Here is a 22,550-nt window from a genome sequence, read left to right as displayed (position 1 = left end):
GAGTTTAATGTTTTTAATGTATAGATTTTTAAAATTGTTACTGCATTCCCTGATAAAAGCAAGTGTTTGTAAAATACAAAACAGCTTTATCTGTGTAAGGTAAGGCTGTATGTTAGTATTTTGGGAAACAATGCAGTTGTAACCCCCCTGGTCTCTCAACCTCTTGGATTACTTTATTTAAAAAATGGTACTTTCAAATGTAAGCCCTGAGTTAATTGAGGATCATATAATGGTTGCTGTATAATAGTGTACAACTGATGTCTTAATAATTAATACATCAGAACTTTTTGTTACATTATTGTTAATAATTTTGTACTCATTGTACACTTTCTGCAGTTGTCAACTAATATTTAAACTCATAATGACTGGTAACTGAAGTGTCTTAACTTCATCTGCAACGAGTGGGTAATAAACTACTGTTGGATTCAGGTGTGTTCTGTCATTATTCCTTTATATTGTGTCTTTATTCCTTCCAGCGCTCCAGGACACGTGGTTGGACACACACCGCAAGGGTAAAATGCTCATCACAAGAAAACTGGCATTCACATTACTGTATAGCAATAATTGTTACAACAATATTGTCTTTGGAGGTGTGGGGCTTAGATGTAAATGTTTAGAAAAAAGTATGAGGAAATACTGAAATTAGGTTTTTCTTTTTCCACTGCCTTAAAATCTGGACTGTTTTGTTTCATGTACTGAACAATAAAAGAAGCTATTGATCAGACTATTGATCAAAGATTTAAGTTGCATCTTTCTATAGGTTTTGTCACTTGTTGCACACTGATAAATGAATACAGAAACATGCTCTTTCTCTGAGAAGAAACTTGCTTTCTAGGAAAGCACCTGTTGTGGGGAACAAAAGGTTTCACAAGTTCTGGAAGTACCGCAGTTTGGTTTTCCAGTGGATATCTGATTATCTGATGACTGCTTGGACTTATGCTGCAGGTGTAGTTTGAGACAGCTCAATCCTTACCTGTAATCAGAATCCTCAGAGAAAACCACCACATGAGTGAGTATCCTGTTGGGTCACCTTCCAGTAACTCTGCTCACCTCCCAAATCTCCTTTGAAAATTGGCCAAGTGGGGGTATTTTTTTTCCCAGACAAACGAACATCTACAGGTTTTCGTGGAATGTATGTAGGCAGTACATTTGCATGAGTTTCGCGTAGTAAAGCAGACTAATTGCAGGATACTATTAATTTCAAATGCTGTGAATTTTGCTTTACCATGGTCTCAAGAGGTTTTAACTGCAATGTAATATACAAGTAGCCTTAAATTACTTGGAGAAGTGTAGCAAAAAAAAAATACCAGTATAACTCTTGCTTTCTCTCTTCCTGCAGTTGTACAATGCGCAGTGAGAAGGTTTGAGCGGTTAAATAATGTATCTGAAAAGTATTGCAGAATACACTAGAAGAAGTGGGAACTGCCCCTTAAAAGGAAACTTCTATGCTATTTCGAAACCATTTATTGGACACTGTACAGCGTTGCTCCTTGTTTTGCTTCATGTGGAGCTAGTGCACAAAATTCTACTCGTTACATAAGGTATGAACTCTTATGCTAAGCAAATCTACAACTTGTTGAGATTGCTGTGGTTTTTTTTGTTTGTTGTTGTTGTTGTTTTTTTATGTCCCACCAAGGCCTTTTTGGCCTTTGTTAGAGCTGTCAAAAATTGAGGTAACCAGGATGTTAATTGCAAGGACCACAGAAACGTATGATCTTTTAGTTATTAGTTTGTTCTATAAGCTTCAAGTTACTTTTTAAGAGGCTGAGAGAAAGGAGTAAAAACACCACCACCAACACACACACACACACAAATACTTGAAGAACCCCAAAAAGGATAAACTCAAAGTACACGATGAAAGCCTCCAAAAGTGTACTTAAATCACACCTCTTTAGCTAGATCTTTAATTTGTCATTCCACTGATGTTTGTGACTGTTTATGGTCTTTGCTGGGGAAACAAACGTTTATTATAAGGACTCGAGTTGTTACTAAAGCAAAGCTCTGGTCCCTTGCTTCATAAAATGACTCATAAGTCCTTGGTCTTCCTGATTCTTCATTCTAAATAAAATAATTTTGAAGGGATTTGGAGTGCACATTCCTTCTCTGCTTCAACAGTTGATGGAGCTTAATGATACACTCATGGCAGTTCTAGTTATTACAAGAACGGAAACCAGAAAGGTGTAATTTGAACCCTTTTGATCAACCCATCCTGGCCAGGTATTACTGAACTGGTAACTAAGTCTCTATAGACATGAGATTTGTATCTTCTTCATTTATATATTGCGCTTGTTGCTGTTTCTGTGAGACTGTTCCACCACAAGAGTGGACCAGATGGAGAACTGCATAAACCTTTATAGATACAAAACATGTTTAACAGCCTTTTGACATCAGTTTAGCCATGACTGGCATATAGATTGTCTGATTTGACTTTTTGCTTGCCCATTACTTTGCAGAAAGTATCTTGTAGTTAAAAGTAAGTTCCTGCCCGAAAGCTTAAACCAGCAGCGCACTGGGAATTGTCCCCTCCTCCGTTATATGTTTTGTAATAGAGCTTTCCCTGTGCTTTAACCTTAGGCTGTGAAGAATAACTATTTTTCTTTTCTGAAGGATTTTCTTTTTGCTCCGTTAATTGTAAAAAAATTATTACACCCTTTGTTATTGACTTAACTGAATGCTTTGGCTTTATACAAGTGACTTATTCCAACCACGTGCAATAACTTCTCCAGATGGTGTGGCAAATCCTTGGTTTAGAGATGATGTGTGTTTGGTACAGTATGGAGCAGCCCTTTGTCAGTACAGCTGCTTTTATTTACCTCTGATCTGACCTTCCCTCCCCATTCTGGGACTAATACTTTCTTCTGTCCCCACAGCTATTGAACATGGATCACATCCTAAGGAGAAATCTTTTTAAAGTACACAATAAATCTTTTAGATACAAGAAAGGATTCTACATCTGTTATGAATCTGTGGAGTTTGGGTTTTTTCCTCCACTAAGTGCATATACATTGCAGCAATATGTAGGGGAGCCAAACTTGTTTGCTTAATCTCAAGAGAAAAGTTGCAAACTTCTTTACACTGCCATAAAAATCAGTGAAAAGCTGCTGCTAAAACAGATGCCTCATAATGAAAGTCATTGAAGTTTTGACGGACAAACTCAAGAGATTTTTGTTTCTTTGGATACTATCCTAAATGTAGATATTATCCTAAACTCCTTAGTTCAACAGAACTAAAGCCATTTGTTCTACTCTAGAAACCCCTACAAATTGGTGATAGAAAACACCAAGTCTGCAGGAGGTGGAATTACCTACAACTAGATTCTGATCAGCCTTTCCTGGGTGGGAAAGGAACAATCATGCGGAGTGAAATTGTAGATGAAAAGAAATAGAAAGTTGGGGAGGAAGCTGTGTGTAGCAGAGGTAACGTGTTGGCATATGGAGGTGGGAATGGGTAAGGGGAGGACATAAGGGATTAAGAGAGGTGTTGGGAAACAGGCTGTAGAAGAAATTGGGAGTTGCAAAGAAAGGATGAGCTGTAAATTCTTTGCCTTTTTCAGAATATCCTTGGGGTTAGGAAAAATATTCCATCTTCATAGTCTTTTATAACTTTTAAAATTCCTTTTTTTTTGCCATCCCACCTCGTTTGTTTTTTTTTCCTCCCCTAGCTGCTATGCAGTTGTATCTGGCTTTACTTAAGAGTCAAAAAGGTACTAGTTAGACTTTCCCAAAGCTGGAGAGTGGGGAGCTGTATTGGCTTAGAGTTGCGGTCACCTGTTGTGGTAGCTAGAGAACAGTCCATCGCCTGTACTAGTTCTAATGCAGTTTGATTCCAGGTAGTCTCAGTTTTGAGTTTGTTGATGGATTCAGTTAATCTCCTCAGAATCTTAAAGACAAACAAACAAGTTGTTTTCTGAGAGTTCTTTTCCCCTTAAATGTATACGGCTAATGTGCTGTGATAGCTTAAAAAGCATAAGTAGGAAGTATATTAAAGTACCAGTTGAAGACAAAAAAAATCCTCTGAATTATTTAATCCATCACGTTTTATCATCTCTCCTGCTATGCCAGTAGCCATATCTGGATAATTCCTGCTGTTAAGAATTCAGTCCTTGTGGCTAATCAAGTTCACAACTGCCTTAGGAAGATTGCCAAAAAAACGCCTGTTATGAAGAGTTACTTTGCAATTGCCAATCTGATGCTGTTAAGCAAAGGGAAGTGATCATGTTTGCCTTGTACAGAATGATGACATTTCAGAACAAGGTGACCCAGATTCCTACTAAACTGTAAAGATTTCTAAACTGAAAATGTGGAGAGGCTGTTACCTTCACTTCCAGTGTGTACAGCATGTATTTTGTACATGTTAATTTTTGGTGATTTACCGTTCACAGTATTATTCATGTTGGAATGGCTACTAATTGCTTTGCACTTACTGCTGTGGACTGCAGTGGATCAGTTGCAGACGCTGGACCTATAAATTAAATAAAGCTATTACTCAAATCGACATTTGCTGCTTTCAGACCTAGAATATTTGGCCTGATGTTTATATGATAGCGCTGTCTCTGTTATTTTTTAATAACGTTTTAATAACGTTTGAAGGAGTAAAGGTTGCCAACATCTTCAAGACAGCGCTAAAAGTACAAAGTCAACCAGTTTAGCATTCAGGCTGATTTCATAGCAGTGCTAATTAGCACTGCATTGTGCTTGGCCTTGCAACAGCAGTTCTGTTCTTTCTGATGCATTGGCTTTGTGACGGTATTGTGTCTAGATTCCATGTCAACCAATTTCAACTCAAGTTAGAGGGCCGGCCCCAATTAAAAAGTGTACAGCACATGGAATCTGTCAAATCCATGCTTTTAAAAAATTACCCCCCCTAAAACTCGATAGATGGCAGATTTGAGCTGCCTCATAATGCCTCCCTGCACTGTATTTGGGAACCTCACATGTTAATGTGTTGGCTTAATCCTGAGGTTCTTGGAAAAAGCCAGGAAGAAGGTAAAGGCTCAAGCAAGGCTGTCCTGTTTAGTCTGTGCACAAATCCAAAAAGAACTGACAGTGCTCCTGGTGTACTTTGTGTGCCCTCTGCCACCACTCGGAGGGAAACCCCCTGCTATAGTGTCCAGTTTGGTCTTTCTGCTTCAGGGAGGAATAAGGGGTCCTTGCCATTAACAAAATTGCCAATTAAAAACAACCAACCTCAAAACAAACCAAAACCAAACAACATCTCAACATGTATACCCCTAGCATGGGTGTTCAGAAAGAGAGGGTGATCAGGAAACCAGAAATACTTGTCTGCAGTGTTCTCCCTACCTGAACTATATCTAAAACATCCACTCGGCCATTTAGGGAGAATTACAGGGAACAGCTGGGGAGACTGAGGAGGTGCCCGGAGTGCATGGCCTAATTTTCTGCTTTCAACAAAATCAAATATAAATACAGTCGCACTCTGTGCAGGTCATGAGAAATTGCAAGCATTGTTACCAATAGTAGCATTATTAAAATGAAAAACAATTTCTTCACAGAAAGGGTTGTCAGACATTGAAACAGGGTGCCCAGGGAATTGCTTGAATCGCTGTCCCTGGAGCTGCTTTAAAGATCCACAGATGAGGTTCTTAGGGACATGTTTTAGTGACAGTGTTAAGAGTTGGAATCAATTATGTTAAGGGTCTTTTCCAATGAAAATGGTTCTATGAATTCCCTCAACGAAGAGATGATGGACACAGCTTTTTTTTACTGGAGATGTGGAAAGTCAGCTTAGGTTCTCTGAATTCTGAAGCTGTCGGCTCTGAGGTTACTTCTAAAAAATGGTCTCCTCATCCAACAACTTGACTTTGCAATCAAAAGATCCTTTTATTATACCATGTAATTGGAGTATATGATCTAATCATTTGATTTAGGTTTATAAAGTGCTTATTCAGCACTAAGTGGCAATTAAGTATTAAAGTACCTTCGATAAATCCAGGAACTTGATAATCATCAGTCATAATACATTTGTCTCATTTCTACACTTTGTGTCAAGTTCTGCAGGTAGAATTGCAAAAAGTGATGGAGAGAAGTTTGCCAGCTCTCCCCCTCCAACAAACAACTGAGAACTGAAAAGTTAAACAATCCAATGAGCTGTAACTCTTGAAGATGTTCAAAATAAACTGTTTCTCCACCAAATCGAGTTACCTTCTACTTCAGCTGCAGGAATCTGCTGATGGAATTATGTTCATTGATCCCTGGTATATAACACTTCATCTACAGGCATATACAAGTTAATTACAAGTCACTTTTTTGTAAAAGTTGGCATAGGTGGCCAAAAGATACTGCTACATAAATAACCTTGATATACTAGATAGATAGCCAAGTAGTCAGAGTACAACTACTTGATTTGATAGGCCTTACCTGAATAGTTCCAATTAAAACTGCAACAAGCAACATTCAGAATTATCAAGCCCTACAAACGCTAATTATGGAAGAGCATCTTAAAGTAATTCCAGCTACATCTAGATACTCTTATTTCTTTCTCTGCTTTGAATGATATACATAAAATTACTCTAAAAATAATGGTGCTTTCATTCCCCTTCCCTTTTTTAAGATTTAACTTTGCTGGGGGAAGAAACACTTCTCACTGACCTGTGTCTGACACAATGCAGCCCAAGCAAAAAAAAAGAGAGAAAAAAAGGCAAGCAAGATAGAAGAAATTTTTGTGGTGCATTATGATAATGTCCAGAAGTTGCTGGTTGTACTTGGGCAGTCGTGTCACAACATATATTATGGCATTATGTAAACACAAAGAAAAAATTCTTCTCCTAGAGAACTTGCTGTTTGAGTGCTTGACCTTAGTCCTAAAGTACATTAAACTGAAACTCAGATTTGTTTAGACCGCTACACTTTATTGTAAGGTGGAGATCATAAAGATTCCTTTCTAAAAATGTCTTTAGTTTTGTCTGTAAAGGAACTATCAAGAGTTACAGGTGATCTCTGGAGTAAGTGCCAGGCAATTAAAGTGGTGAACTTCATAGATGCATTTCTACCCAATATATACTGTGACTCAGCAGCGTTAGTGTGCTATGGAGAAAATCGTGCTTTCGGTTAATATAGCTGGATTCATCTGGGAGTACTGAATACCAAATCCATGCCTGTATAACCATGTCATTCCAGTTGATCTTGCAGCTGTTTTTACTACGTGAACAATGAACAGAAGGTATTTGTTGAATTTGCGGCAATACTAACCACCCCAGGAAACTTGGATGAAAAACACTAACTAAAAATATTTCTCACTGGAATGTTGACATTTACAATACAGACTTAAGTATTATAATGTATATTGTGTTAAATTCAATATTGTTTCCAATGAAATAATATATACTGACACTTTCAGAATAACTCTCATCAATTTGAGCATTGGTTAGTGCTGGGCAATAGACTTCAGCAGGACCAGGCATGACAAAAATGATAGGCAGCTATTTACTGCAAAAACAATGAGCATGTGAGTCTTTGTGCTTTGATGTCATTTGCTTAGATATTTTTCTATCTTCAGTGCACCATGCATGAATAAAATGGCCCCAAAATAATTGTTAACAAAATAGCAATTAAAAGCAAACAAAAATGGGCACATTTGATGAATCGGTCCATCCCCTGTGATACCTGCTTGGCTAAGAGGCTTCTGTGAGCTGTGCACCTGTGACTCCTCACAAATACCAACAGCTGCGTTAATATCTGGTCCTAATAAACTGTTTAGAGAGCAGATTTTTAGCTGTACGTGAATCACCAATTCACCTGTGACATACAAGTCAAGGTGACCATGCCACGGTATTGCAGAAGAGTATTCACTCAAAGAAAGATTCTTATGCTGGTAGGCCTGCAGATAGCTGCAGTAATAAAAATAACAGTAATTATACTGGACTACTGGAGCGTGTAAAATTAATTCAAATTTTGCACACTACGAGTGGCAGGCAACTGAATTTGTCAGTATTTTCAAGAGTCTTTGGACTGACTTTCTGCTTTCATTAGATATCAGAGTTAAGACCATTAAACTGAGGTTCAAGTTACGTTTTTTATAACGTTCTGTGGTTATTATTCATATGACTTGACCACATTATTTGGTTTAGATAAAGCTGGTCTTTTATCTTGCTAGAAAAGTATATAGTCAGCTCAAATGTTTAGATTTTAACTTGAAAAATGGCAGTGAAAACTAAGCTGACAAAAAATACATCTTGAAACAATTTATCTGTGATACTGGTAAAATTATTTACCACAATTTACAGGATTTATCAGAAAAGAGCACAAACCTGATTTTAACTGGTACAAAAGTAAAGGTACAAATTACCTTTCTCACTGCATTAATACCCATCTAGGAGTACGGGCTAATGCAAAACACGGCAGCTGCGGCCACATGAACTTCAGAACAGTAAATTAAGAACAGGAGGTTTGAAATCCAACACTTCGGGCAACATTGAATAAAAAGTTAAAATAAGCAAATGTTAAGTATGTTATCTTTTTCTAGTAAACTGTACGCGTTCGCCCCTTGCATTGCAAATTGCAACTTTGTCACAGCACCGTCCGTTCCTTCCCCTTTAAGGGCCGTTAATGGCGCCGGCGCTGCCGGGCGGGGAAAGGCCCCGCTACCATGGCAACGGGGGCGGGGCTCCCCGACTTGCGCGCGCCGCCTGTGGTAGCCAATAGAGCTCCCCGGCCACGCCCCCTCCGCGGCCTGCACCAATCCCCTTCCTCTGCGTCGCTTCCTACTCACGCCGTCAGGGAGGGAAGATGGCTGCCGGCGGGGCGGCCAAGGCAGCCAATGGGATGGCTGGGGCGGGGCGGCGAGCACGCGGCGGCCGCCGGCGGGAGGGGGCGGCTCTGAGGGGCCGGTGCGGAGCCCGGGAGGGGCCGCGGCGGGGTAAGGGCAGGGAGAGGGGTGACCCTGAGGGGCATCGTTTTTGCGGGAGGGGTGTCCTCTGTGGAGACTGCGGGTCCCGTGGGTTCGGCAGGGGGTGCTGGGGGAGGGTGGGGGTGGCCCACGGCGGGTGGTTTGGCCCGGCGGTGCCGCTGTCCTGACCCTGGAGCTGCCCCGTCCGGTGTGTATCGGGGTGTGTGGTGCCCGGTGCCGTACGGAGGAGAAAAGGGGCTCCTGAACTTTAATTCTGTCACCACTGCCTTGTCTTTCACCATTAGTGTGAGCTGCGGTGTCTCTTGTTTTCCTGGTAGTGATGCTGCCTGTGGCACTAGTGAAGCGTGAATGAAAACTCGGCTCACACAGTGGGTTGACCCTGTTACTGAGGGAGGCCTGGGCTGTTCCCTCTGAGCTGCTGGGGGGTTAACGCTAGTCTGATCACCCTTCCTTGGCTTTGATGGTGGGTTAGAGTTGCGCCTGGAATGAAGATTCATAGAATGTCCTGAGTTGGAAGGACCCCCAAGGATCATGGAGTCCAACTCCTGTCCCTGCACAGGACAACCCCACAGTTCACACCGTGTGTCTGAGGCTATCGTCCAGTCTCTTCTTGAACACTGTCAGGCTTGGGGCTGTGACACCTCCCTGGAGAGCCTGTTCTAGTGTCCAGCACCCTCTGGTTGGATCAGTGTATTGCTCATTTGGGCAGGCACATGTGATTAGAGCTGTGACTGGCTGCTTATGTGCTGTCAGGGTTAAAGTTAGAACCTGTATTGGCAGATAAAATATGTTTATTAAAGAAGTTATGCTGGTAACCAGCTGACCTCGCCTAGGTTTGGTGACTGAAAAAGGTTATTAGGAAGGTGCTGGAGAGAGACTCGAACTCTTGTGGGTTACTCTGAGCAGTATTTATTGTAGAAGATTCGCAGGAACAGCAGGGTTGGATCACCTCCTCAGAGAGTGACAATCATACAGCAGTACAGCTAGTCATTATATAGGGTTCTAACAGGTATTATGCAACTAAGCAAAATTTATCACTGTCTATCACTGTCAATGTCTTCAGGTTCCTTCCATCCCAGTGGTCTGCAGGTTTCACTTCTTCCTTCATGTTCCACTTTGGCAAGTACTGAACGAAAAGTCCTTGGGTTGCAGGGCTAGCTTTGAAGTTCTACCTGTCTCATTTGTTATCCATAGTTCATCAGTCTAGTACAGAAATCAGCAAACCTAAGAATAGCATTTATCAATGTCTAAGGGTACAAAGCAAGCATAAGGTAACCATGCTCATGGTTCTGGGCAAGGGCTATACAGGAGACAAGCTGAGACTTGCAGCCTTAGCAGCACAGCTTATAACACTGATATCGGCCTAAAATCCTAATTCCCTATTTTCCTACAACAGTGACGATGGGGATCTTTTTTTAAAAATATTAACAGTCTGAAACAAAAAATCTAGAGAAGTAAGAAGGAGAAGAAATAAATTCTTTGTTTTAGTTTGCTTTTTTTCTTTCCCTTGAGAAAAAAAGTGAAAATAAACTTTTAAAATGTTTTTGAAGAACAAAAAAAGTACTTAAAGTACTGCACGACCTTAAATGATATTTTATGTAACAATCATGTATTTCAAAACGTGCTGTGTTTGAGAACTTTTCCTCATGGATTAAAGGAGTGGAATTGTTAATGCTGTGCTATATTAAGGATATGTATTGCTTATAATTGTATAATTCCAAATTCATTTTCCCTAGAAATACATTGTACGTTTGGAAGAATGCAGAAACACGAGGGCTTCTCTTACTGTGTTCTTTTTTGGCTCTGTAAAAACTTTGTTCTCATAACTAAGCTATGTTAATGCCTTTTATTTCATAGAATCACAGAATGTCCTGAGTTGGAAGGGACCCACAAGGATCGAGTCCAACTCTGTCCTTGCACAGGAGCAATTGTCAGATTTGGTGAAGTGTGTTTGCTGAGCAGTTCTTTTGAGCCAACTGTCATTGTCAACGGAGTAACTGGCAAGATTTCTGTTGATGTGTATCCCAAGGATTGCTTTCTAGGTGCTGTTTTTAGGTAATGCTTCTCTGAAGTTTACATGTTGGTTTCTGTTTGTTTAGGGTTAAAGGCTGACTCAGCTAGTTGCATTTTCCTCCTAATGTCTTTTTATGGATGCAAGGAGCATCCCTGTAGGGAAGGTGGATCCAAGGCTCCTATGTGGGCAGTGACGAGGGGCCTGGTTGGTTCTTGTGTGTTCTCAGACTTTTTGGAAATAATTTTCTTCATTTTTGCTGTGTAAGAGTTCTTCTGTACGTGGGATGATGGATGATGTTGAGGTATCTTTTAAATGCCTTAAGTACAAGATTATTTTTGGGTTTTTAATTTTTTTTTTTTCACCGCATCAGTCTTGAGGACAAGGGTCCCTTTCTAGGCCGCCGTGGGGTCTGGTCTGTGCCTGACTGTGTGAGGTCTTGTGTAAAACCAGGTTGTTGTCATTATGTGCTGGCAGCATTTCCCAGCTGCGTTCTGCAGCTTGGACATGCTTTTCCTGTAACTGTACAAATAATGTGATTTCTGAGCTTTTCTGGAAAAAATCAAAGTAGAAGGAAATCAGCACCACCATGCTGATGAGCCATGTTGATATAAAGTTTCCTGTGCAGATTTCTAGGGTTTGGTTTTAACTGGTGAGTGAAAAGACACCTTTGTGGATCAGTTTCTCCTGTGCGATGACAAGCCTGTTAGTGGGTTTTACACCAGACATCAAAAAAGTCTTGAGACTTGTGAATTGGAGACTTGGTAAGGCCTCTGTGTTTTCTGGCTTGGAAGTAGTTCAGGTGGAATGAAGGGTGTAAGAAAAGGCAAGAAAAGAGCGTGTTGTCTATAGCCATGTGGGGCTGGGAAGTTCAACTTCAAACATGCTTTTGTCCTCTTCAGATTTTAGCCTGACCCACTATCCCCTTCTCCCTTAGCTCTTCCCCTTCTCATCTTTCTGTACTGTCTCTTCCTTTAATAGAAGTGTTAAATAAATCCATACTGGTGCATTGTCCTCTCTTCTTTCCTCCTGCCACCTCCTTTTCCTTCCCCTCTCTTGCCCTCATGGTTTGTTAACTTGTGGGGCTGGTGTAGAGATGGGTCACATTCGATGCAGTCTGTAAAGGAGCTCAGAGCATTTAATTTACGGTTGGTTAGTTAAACAGATGTGGACATAACTTGTGTATGGATGTGACCAAGCAGGTTGTGTTGTATTAGCTGCTAAAATAAAGAGGAGGGATTGTGAAATTTTATGTAGAAGATTGTTGCTTTGGTAGATAAAGCTTTAGATGAGAGTGAAGGATGGCCGATGCTGAAGTCTTGCCTTCAGATTAAATTTCAGTAGTATGGATGAATTGTTTCTATGATCTGTTTTTGCCTCAGCTAATACTTTGATGCAAGTTTCAACAAAATATTTCAGTGAGAAGCAAGCAGGGGATGGGGTGGGCAGCTCACTGGAAAAAGAAAGTATAGCAGCCTATAGCACTGAAAACATCATGCTCAAAGTGCAGGACAAGTTTCATTTGGCTCTTCTGAAGGTTTCAGCACAGAATGTGTTTTCTGGACCCTATGGGATATTTAAGTATTTTCAACAATCAAAATATTTTGTAAGTAGTGATAAGAAGCAGATATTTTACCGCCGTCCATTTTAACAAGTTCACCTTATTTTTTCATAAAATCTCCTTAATCTAATATGGTTTTATTCTGTTTCATTGTATCAGGTGTCCAGAAGGACTATTGCTTTATCTAGTCTGATCTCCTTTGCAAGAAAACCATCTGTACTGTTGTTTATACCCTTTACAAGCTTCTACATAAATTTATCTCCCCTTTTTATATTAATGAGGAGGCATTTCTTGCAGACAGTTAACATTCTCAGATTTTTGTTGTTATTTTTTATTACGCTATTTGTATTGTCAAAATTGTTTCGAGGTGACCTTAATGTTTAGTTCCAGACTAAAAGTTAAAACAGATAGAGGAATGAAAGTATTTTAAAACCTCTTAGTCCCTGTTGTTTTACTCTTTGAGACTTACTGTTTTATATATGACTTCGCTGTGGCCTTATAAGGGCACCTGCTATTTTTCTTTAATTCTCTAGTTTTCCAGCTAAGTGAAAACTTAATGAAAAATCAAAACTAAAGGGTTCTGGAAATTCTTTGTTTAATATAGCAGCTGAATCTTTTCTGTGAAAGGTGCATTACAACACTCATAGTTCTTATACTGGATTAAAGTAACAGATTAAAAAAGTCTAGCTTTAAAGTACAATTACTTTTTTGCTATATGGTGCTTAGGAATAGTAGCTATTCAATTTGAAAATGTTGAGAGTCTTTCTTACCATTTCTCTTTGCCTTTAGATGGATGAATGAACATATTGTTAACATCTGTAGCCACTGCTGCCGATTCTTTTTTTTTTTTTCAGCAGAATCTATTTTATTTATATTATTTTTTAATTGATAGCTTTTCACTTGCACCTTTCTGCAGCTCACTGTAACTACTGTGATCATTCTTTTTCCCCATGCCTGTTATTTCTAGGAAAACTATTACTCGGCTTCCAATTAATAAGAAGATGTAAAAGTACTGTAAAGTTGGTAAGCAGTTAAATTGGTAAATGACAACACAGCATTTAACTAAAATTGGCAAACTGCTTGCTAGATGGAGTTATATGCTGGCAATACCTAGAACAGGTGTGTATGTTTGTTACTATGGGAATGGCTGAGAGAGCTGGAATTAAGTGTTAACATTCCCTTGTGGAATCAGAAGGGACAAGTAGATGGCTGTCAAAGCAAATAAATTCTTGTTTAGAAACATACAGTTCTTTTACTAGCGAACCCGACTTATTAGAGCTTTTTTATACCATTTGTGAAGGATTTTTTTTTTAGGTGAGCAAATTTGATTTTAGTTTACTCAGTATCTGTCAAATATCGAAGGAAGTACATGACCCACTTTTGAGAAGGGGAAAAATAGATTTAAGGAACAAAGAATTCAAGTGGTTTAATGTTTCAAGTAAGTATTTACCATGTATGTGTATTGAACATTCCTGCTTCAGGAATGTTCATAAGAGCCATCTGTGAGTGTAACAGATTGAGAGAGGAAGGGTTTTTTAGTTGTTGGATTGAGTTTGTTCCCCTCTCCTCCCTGAGAAAATTTGGTGGTGGGTGGACTTGACACTCGCTGGATGCTTGAAGAGCAAACACAAAAGTCAGTTGTTCCCTGTGTGCATTGCACAGAAATAGCAGAGTCACACCTTGCAGCATCATGAAGTCTGAAAGATCAAAAGCTCTGAGCTGAATTCAGGAGAAAATTAGATGTAAAAATGAGTGTGTGACTTATTGTTAAACTCTTTGACAGATCAGAAAGTTGCAGTGTTGTTGATTTTGAGGGCTTTTTTCTTCAGTTTTTGGTGGTAGATAGTTCTAAGTGACTGTTGTGATTTTTTGATTAACAGTCTGATTTGAGGATCCGAGGCTTTTAAAAGGAAAAATAAATGCTGGTACGTTAATACTGTTCTTTCCGGTGCTTCAGGCTTATTTACTGTGTCCTGCGCTCTCAGTTTTTGTTTCCTTGAATGCCACTCTGTTAAGGAGACAACTTATTGTAACTGATTAAAATTAGTGGAGGAATATATCGATGTGAAAAAAAGTGCTCTCGTTTGGAATGGAGTGATCTCAGTCTGTGAGTACAGCTCCTCGGAGCGATCGTTCTGCTCGGGAGTGGTGGTCACGGGTGACATCAAGTGGGCTGAGTGTGGAATAACAGCTGCTGTCCCTGGGCCACCCTTGTCACCGCCAGGGTCTCCTTGACGGATGTGCTCTCAGCTACCCTGGTGTCACGTTTGTGTTGCACCGAGGGATGCAGTCACTGCAGGACAAGAAGTCTTCGGTTCCACCTTGCAGTGACTGGTGAACATTCAAACTTGAGAGGGAGGCATTGAGTTTTCCAGCCTTTGCAACAAGATGTGACTCTTTGAGGGGCATGCTCAAGCCCTTAGGCTGTTATCCTGATAATTTCAGGGGCATGGAGAGAAGAAACCACCCTAAGCTGGAAGTTGCATTCTCTCTGTGCACATTCATACCCTCTTACTACAGCCTTAGTACTGCCTTTTAAACTATGCAGTAAGCAAGTGCTGCAACCTGCTGTTGTCTGTCTGGCAATGTGGTATATTCTAGATAAAAATGATGAGCCAGCTTATCTTGTAGTTACAGAATCACAGAGTGGCTGGGCTTGGAAGAGACCTCTGGAGATCATCCAGTCCAACCCACCTGCTAAAGCACGTTCACCAGAGCAGATCACACAGGAATGTGTCCAGGTGGGTTTTGAATGTCTCCAGAGAAGGAGACTCCACAGCCTCTCTGGGCAGTCTGGTCCAGGCTCTGGCACCCTTAAAGTAAAGAAGTTTCTCCTAATACTCAGATGAAACCTCCTGTGTTTCAGTCTGTGCCTGCTGCCCCTCATCCTGTTGTTGGGCAGGAGTCTGGTCCCATCTTCTTGACATTCACCTTTCAGATATTCATAAATGTTGGTGAGATCCCCTCTCAGCTTCTCTTCTCCAGGCTGAACAGCCCCAGCTCTCTTACTCTCTCCTCATAAGAAAGGTGCTTCAGGCTCCTCATCATCTTTGTAGCCCACTGCTGGACTCCCTCCAGTAATTCCTTGTCCTTCTTAAACTGGGGAGCCCAGAACTGGACACAGATACTCCAGATGCAGCCTCACCAGGGCAGAGCAGAGGAACAACCTCCCTTGACCTGGTGGTCACACTCTTCTTTATGCACCCCAGGTTTCATTTGCCTTCTTGGCCACAAGGGCTCATTGTTGACCCATGGTCAACCCGTTGTCCACCAGGACTCCCAAGTCCTTCTCTGCAGAGCTGCTTTCCAGCATGTCCACCCCTAACCTGTACTGGTGCCTGGGGTTGTTCCTCCCTAAATGACGGAGTTACTTGTTTTTCAGTCTGCCTTCCTATTTGTGTTCTTTGCATGCAAGGGCAGTTGGCAGTGCCGGGCTGATGGGGTTATAAAAGTAGATGAAGACAGTCAAAGTTTTTTTCCTCCACTGTTCTAATTGGAAACTATTCTGAAATATAAATGTTATAATTTCTGCTCTAGATTTTATTTATGGTCAGTTTATGCTCTCAAACTGTTGTGCCAGTATTGTTCTTGAGTAGCTCCCCTCCCTCCTCAGCATTTATTCCTTTGATGTATTTGTAGATAGTAATCGTATCCCCTCTTGGTCGCTGTCTTTGCCAAGCTATACATGGCAAAGCATGCCAGCGACTTCTTGTAAAATAAACAGTCCATTCCCTGGGTCATCTAACCCATCCTCCTCTGCACTTGATTATGGTTTAGTTATCAAGAGGTTGGCTTCAGCAAAGGGCCCTGCTGGCAACCTGCTATGACCCTGCGAAATATGGATTGACTAAAGCGTTGAGAACAAACATGACTTGAGAGCAGGGTTATTAAAATGCTTAAAGCTCTTGACTTTGATTTTCATCCTTGTCTTGTTTAAGGGCAACATTGTCTGCCAAAGATGTTGCAAAGGTCTTTGTGGATCTCAGACACATAAATTTGCCACACAGGTTTTAGGGGTTCACAGGTGCTATCAAAAGCATATAGTAATAGTTCTTGTGATTCGTCAGCCCGGATTGTCTGTGGTGCTGCATACAGTAGGTGTCTTGATCAGAAAGTGGTGGAGTATCACTATGTACATGCTTGCTCTTGTCCCTCCTTTTCACCATTCCATTTCTTACGACTGAGTCCTAAATCACTCTTTGTAGTGGAAAATAAATTGATCATGAACTTCCAGTGCAGTATGGTGGAAAAATCACTGTGCATTTGGATGTTATAAAATGTGAAAAATGTTGGGTTTTGTTTGTTTGTTTGTTTAATCTGTGTATGGCATGGATGAAGCTGGAGTGTTGAGTATGGTTCAAGTGTAAACAGTGTCTGAAGGCTCTTGAAAACAAAGAACTGAAGAGAGTGCCTTGCATGGGTACAATGTGCGCATCCTTGATGCCTCGGCATCTTTTATGAAGACTGAGAGGTAATTTTCTTGAACACGATAGAGTCAACATAGCTTAAACGCCTTTATTTTAGCCTCTTCTATCCTACCGTTGTCACTTAGATGACAGTTTTTTTCCTTTTGTCTGCTACAAAGCGTTGAAACTTGAGCTTAGGGCATGATAATGATTCAGCAGAGCCTCCAGCTGTCAGGCTGTGCACAAAGAGTGTGTTTTGGAAATGGATAGTCTGTGAACTGTCACCGATACATGAGGATCTCCTGTTTCTCCTGTTGCTTTGATACTGGAGAGGGTCTGACAAATTAACCTGGTGATGTTCTGGCTGAGCTAAATATCAAAATATCTAAATATCAAAAATGCTATTGTAGGATGTGACTGGTGAAGATACTGTAGTGATCTACATGTTCCTGGGGAAGAAAATGAGAAGTTGCTTCCCCTGCTTAGGCTCGACAGATGTTTGTGCTTGTGCAGCACATCTGGAATTGCAGAGGATTGCTTAGGCAGTGATGGTTGCATAGTGTTAAAAATTGCCAAGAGCACAAATGTTGTGTTTGGAAAATCCTGGAGCCACATGTGCACATGAAGGGGAATATCTTCTAATCTGTTCACCAGCAAAATCCCCTGTGGAGATGAGAACTATAGTAGCTGATTTCAGCCTGAGTTTGTAAGAAGAGAGTCTTGTAAACATAATAGTCTTGTGTTTTGAAGAATGAGCTCTGGTAACAAAGTATACTTAAGCTAAATTACTGTTGTGAAAGAATTTCTAAAATATTCTGGCAAATAGAACATTTTATCTCATTATAGGTATTTTGGCACCAGTGTGTGGTAGTGGGAGCTATTTTTCCTGCTGTAGCTAAGTTTCTTTATATCCTTTTATTCCGGTTGCTGCTAAATTTAGGCTGAAATTTCCCAGGCTTCCTGTGGAGTAGAAACAAATTCTTTGAGAGATTTTAGCAAAATTTAGTAATATTTGGAAAGAATCTTCTTAGTTATTTATTTTATTTTTTACATGAGGAGGTTGGTACCAAGTGGCAATGTCTAAATTGAAGGAAATTAATTGTATTATTTCAGTCACTAAATTATTCCTGCAGCTGCGTAAGTAGTTTTTTCCTTTCTCTATAGGGTAGAACACTGGAGCTGCCCATTCATGTGGTGCTTTTGTTCAGCTTAAGATCGCCCTGAAAATCATCATTCTTGGAGTCGTGTCTTGTAATCGCAAACTTGAAAGGACATCGAAGGACTTTTTGATTGTGGAACTCACAGGTGTGTTGCAGCACTACTGTAACTTTTGCGTTTTTATCTTGTGTTATAGATGTTCAGAACTAGGCTTTTTCTTTCGAAAGGCTGCTCATGACTCTGCTTAATAATGTTTGTGTGCACAAATAGTATGAGTTAGGCAAATACTGTCTTTGTTGCACTGATTAAGAAAATAAAGAGTGAATGTTGCATCTTGCTGGGAATTACTTAGTAAGCCGTTCTGCCAGAACCAGGACTAATAAGTGTTCCTAGGCCAGAGTCTTGTTCAAATCCCCTCAGATGAATAGCTTTATTTCTGTCTTCCTTACCTGTGAGATGACCATCTTGGTGCACAGCTCTAGCGCCAAGTCAAACAGCAAGCTGTATGACCTTTTAACAAAAGAAAATGCTGTTAGCCAGGAGGGTTATGAGGAATAGTTCAGCAAGAGATATGAACCTTCTCAGAGCTGCTCATGCTTATAGTGTGGAAATGTGAATGGAGAAAAAACTTAATACTACGCAACGTTGTGCTCTGTGTGTTTGATTTCCAGAAGTTGCTGGCTGTACGTAATTGACAGGCTGATTAGTTCTGTATCTTCTTTCTTATGCTTGTGGTTACGAAAGTAATGTCAATATGGTGTCTATGGTGGGAGGTGCTCACAAGGGAAAGGAAATGACTTTTCTGTGGTCTGATGAGATAAGCACAAGTGCAGACGGCTGAGACTTGGATTCTCTTCAAGTCTTGCAGCAGGTTGGATGAATAGCTGTGGTTATATGGCAGCCAGACACCAGGACATGAAGGTGCTGCATGCTGAAGCAGTGAGGTGTCTGTCATCTGCTGGAGTTGCCAGCGTGGATGTTTGCGTAGCACTGGGACAGTGAAGCCTTCTGTAGCGGTTGGGTGCACTGTCCACCTTCTGTCCCTCGAAGGGGTGTTAACCAATATCCTGGGTCCCCTCCTAGGAGGAGGTGTTTGTCAGAGAGGGGGTGAGTGCCACAGAACTGGCCGTGACTCCCCTGGGTGGTGCTCACCCTTCCTTTAGAAGGTGCTCTGCATGCCTCACCCTGTGTGTTGTTAGTGTGCTGAGGTCCAGCACTTTTTGGACCCAGGAGAAGGGGGGAGCAGTAAGTACAAACCTCATCTGTGACCCCCATCTCCCAGACTTGCTCCAGAGCCAAAGCCAAGGCCCAGCCCCACGACAGTTATAGAATCACAGAATCATTTTGGTTGGAAGAGACCCTCAAGATCATCAAGTCCAACGACAACCTAACTCCAGCACTAAACCATGTCCCAGCAGCTCTTGCCTGCTCTCTGGAGTCCACCTGAGGGTGCAGTTTGTTGTTTACCTGTTCAGAGGCTGTGAGTGTGCAATTTAGGCATAGATTAGCTTTTTGTTTTAAAATACAGTATTTATTTCCAAAATAAAGGAGAATGCATAGAATTTAGAAAATAAATGTCCGTATTACAGTATCTTCGGTAATTTAATCTTTGCCTGGGAATCTTTCAGATCTGCCTTTATAAAATAGGATTGTTTCTGCTGCAGTTTCTATCAGCCTGATCTAAGAATAGCCATGAGGGTAAAACAGAGCATCTCTTATCCTCTTATTACTTTGCTGTCTCCTTTATTGGCTGACCACCTCAACACCTGAATGCAACAACATCCTCCTACCTGGTGAGGTCACTACTAGGAAAACCTGCCCCTCACCAGTAAGTTCTAGATCCAGTTTTTCATGTCAGAGTGTGATTTGGGTTATTTTAAAATTTTTTGTGGTATTTTTCCCACATCAGAATGTGATTTTGGTGGTTTTGACCTCCCTCTGCCATATTTTCCAGTGTTGGATGTAGGTCTTTCTAGTTGGAATGCAAAATCTTCCACCAAAAAACTATTTTTAAGAGTTTTCTTTTGATGAAAATATTCAATATGTGGGGTTTTTTTATGATGTATGCATTTAAAGCTGCATCTGTTCAAATCCAAAAGTTGGATTTGTGTTCTGTCTCTATGGATATCTGGTATAATATTCAAAAAGAGGTTTCGTTTCTGTATTGACATGAACACCTGCTTATGCTCCCAAAAGATGAGTACAAAAAAGTTGTGGTTTCCCTTTTTTTAAATTATTGATTACCAAAGCACCCAGCACCTGGGACTTTCTCCCTTTGTTTTCTCCTGGTTTTGACTCTATTATTTTCCTCTACCATTATTTAAGGCCATTTCCTTGGCTCTCTGTGCCACCTACAGCTCTTCAATTGCTCCATTGTACCCCCAAGGCCTGTCTGGTGGGAGGGCAGGATAGAATTGATTTCATGGAGGTTTGGTAGACTTATTTTCTTTGCTCATCCCATAGACACTGTTGTGCCAGTATTTTACCTTTTTCCTCCTTTCTACTCTCTTGATATCATATTTTTTCTCTGTACTGCAAATGCAAAATTACATGGTGTTTTTTCTTGATGCATTTTACGTGTGGAAACTAGATGTAGCTGGTTTGAAAGGATGAAATAATTCTCTTGGCAGTTTACATCTTGTCTCTGTACTTTACTGCGGCTTCTCGCGCATCTTATTCCCTTCTTGCACAGTAGAGTAAAACGCTTTTTTCTCTGCCTTAAAATGGCTTTGTGGGAATGCTGGAAAAACACCGTATTTCTCTGCTTTGGTAAAATAACCAAATGGACTAGAGGAGTTTGTATACTTCAGAAGTTCTGCCTGATGGGTGTTTTGTGCTTCCCCTCAGTGCTTAGATCATTTGGCTGATCTGTCTTCTGCTATGAAGCGGTGCCAGTGAGGAGAGGTCTCCAAAGACATTTTGCATCAGTGAAGTGCAGCGTATTAATGCGTTCTCCTCAACCAACCTCGTGCTTTGCTTTTTTTTTTGTTTTAAAATGCAAACCACATGTCATGTTGCATGCATGAACTGCTTTCCACTGCCCAGAGCTCTAGGTTTGTTCTTAGTTTGTTCTTGAACTTTTAATAATGGTGAAAATAAAGGGAGGGTCAGTTTGCATTGTTTATAGTAGGAAAGAACAGCACAAGATTTCATCTACTGCTGTTCAAATCCCTTGCTATTTTTGGTATTTGACCTCTGCAGAGAAGATTGCCAAAACTACAGGTTGTTTTCATTTTTATTACGTGTTTCTACCCTCCTGCTTGTAAGTTACTCTTACGTTACTGATTAAATCTTTGAGGCAAAGTTCCATTTATCCCATATTTTCCACTATATTTTTCAGGGGCAATTTTATGTTTCTGTATGTTGTTGAGCTAACGTTCCCTTTTGGAAATGAGAACTGTGCCATTTGGCAGCATCTTGTGTATACAACTGAAAGGAGAAAGAGAATAACTTATGAATTGCTGGATTAAAGAGGACTCGTGAGCCTGTTGTCTGGAGTTGAGACTGTGATGTTTAGAACAGTGAACAAAGACCCCAGCAGAATATGCTGTGACTTGTACTTGAAGGTCCAGAGGAGGCCACAACAATGGTGAGAGAGTTGGAACAGCTCTGCTGGGAGGACAGGCTGAGAGATTGGGGTTGTTCAGCCTGGGGAAGAGAAGGCTCCAGGGAGACCTTATTGTGGCCTTTCTGTACTTAAAAGGGGCCGATAAGAAAGATGGGGACAGACTTGTTAGCAGGGACTGCTGTGATAGGACAGGGGATGACGGTTTTAAACTAAAAGAGGGGAGATTCAGGCTGGACATGAGGAAGAAATTGTTGCCCCTGAGGGTGGTGAGAGCCTGGCCCAGGTTGGCCAGAGAGGTGGTGGCTGAACCATCCCTGGAGACATCTCAGGCCAGGCTGGACGGGGCTCTGAGCAACCTGATCTGGGTGAAGATGTCCCTGCACATGGCAGGGGGGGCACTGGATGAGCTTTGAGGGTCCCTTCCAACCCAAACTATTCTGTGAATAGTAAATGTTTAGTTTGTGCTGATAGGTGCTTACCTTTCATTCTTCTGCCATAGGAAAGGTGCTTGGGCACCTCTGGCTGTTTGCTTCTAGGGTTGTTTGCTTGTAGGGTTGTTTCCACACCCCACTAGGGAGATACACACAGCAAAGGCATCTGAAAATCCTATTCTGCCTCTTTGACATCCCTTCCGCTTCGTGCCTTCTGCTCTAAAAATCAAGCTTGTTTTTGTTTTGTTTTGTAAAAGGAGCCCTGTGGGATGCCCTGCAGGTCAAAATATTTTAGGTTATTTCAGAGAACTGTATTAATTCTAAGTTCTCAAGATGTAATGAGTTTTGAGTGTCCTTCAAGCAGCTTATTGTTTCTGGTAGCTGTGATATGAAGGAGTTGTGCAGGGCGTTCTTGTAACTGCAAAGTTCATTTACGAAGGTAGTTCAGAGGACTAGATACCATAACACAGAAGTTCCAGGCATAGTTTGAAGAGGTGGCTTTACCTTGTTTCGAGGTGCAAATGTGAATGCAGATGAGAGATGCAGCTGC

General features: G+C 40.9%; 1 long non-coding RNA gene across 1 annotated transcript; it reads left to right on the top strand.

The window, feature by feature from the left end:
- The first annotated feature begins 8,816 nt into the window (after positions 1-8,816).
- On the top strand, positions 8,817-18,064 carry LOC308040751. The gene is made up of 3 exons (XR_013922170.1): positions 8,817-8,874; positions 15,069-15,178; positions 18,008-18,064. It is a non-coding gene; the product is annotated as an uncharacterized lncRNA (long non-coding RNA).
- The last annotated feature ends 4,486 nt before the right edge of the window (positions 18,065-22,550 follow it).

The sequence above is a fragment of the Nesoenas mayeri genome (genome assembly GCF_963082525.1).
Source record: "Nesoenas mayeri genome assembly, chromosome: 5".
NCBI classification, from domain to species: Eukaryota; Metazoa; Chordata; class Aves; order Columbiformes; family Columbidae; genus Nesoenas; species Nesoenas mayeri.
The sequence above is the reverse complement of the archived record's forward strand: the minus strand, read 5'-3'. Positions and strand labels throughout refer to the sequence as shown.